This window comes from Carlito syrichta, unplaced genomic scaffold (genome assembly GCF_000164805.1).
Source record: "Carlito syrichta isolate Samal-C Ts95f unplaced genomic scaffold, Tarsius_syrichta-2.0.1 Scaffold256582, whole genome shotgun sequence".
Classification (NCBI taxonomy): Eukaryota; Metazoa; Chordata; class Mammalia; order Primates; family Tarsiidae; genus Carlito; species Carlito syrichta.
Genome location: NW_007200678.1, coordinates 390960 through 391390, shown reverse-complemented (window position 1 = coordinate 391390; position 431 = coordinate 390960).

Here is a 431-nt window from a genome sequence, read left to right as displayed (position 1 = left end):
CCTCCGCTGCCGCCGCGGTCGCTGCGCCGAGCCTCCCGGCTTTGTCTGCGTCCTCGCGGCTGCGGCTCCGGCTGCGGCTGCGACTCCCGGGCTGGTCTTTGCGGCTCCTCGGACTGCGCGGCGCGGTGTCAGGGCTGGGGGAGCGCCTGAACAGCTCGCGCAACGCTGGGGGTGAAACTTCGCCCAAGTTTGGGTCCTGGGGAGAACCTGTTGAAGCCGGGAGTGGCCCGGGGCGGGGACAAAGACGGGGGTGGGGACGAAGCCGGTCTCAGGTTCTCTATCACGGCCGTCGGGGGTGGAAGCCTGTGTCTCTCTGGCCCTGGGGCGATGGCGCGCGCTGCTGGGGAAGGGGCCGGTGGTCATTCGGGCCACTGAGCAGGAGCCAGCGACTGAGCTAGGAGTGGTGGGCCCCGCGGACTTCCGCGAGGACA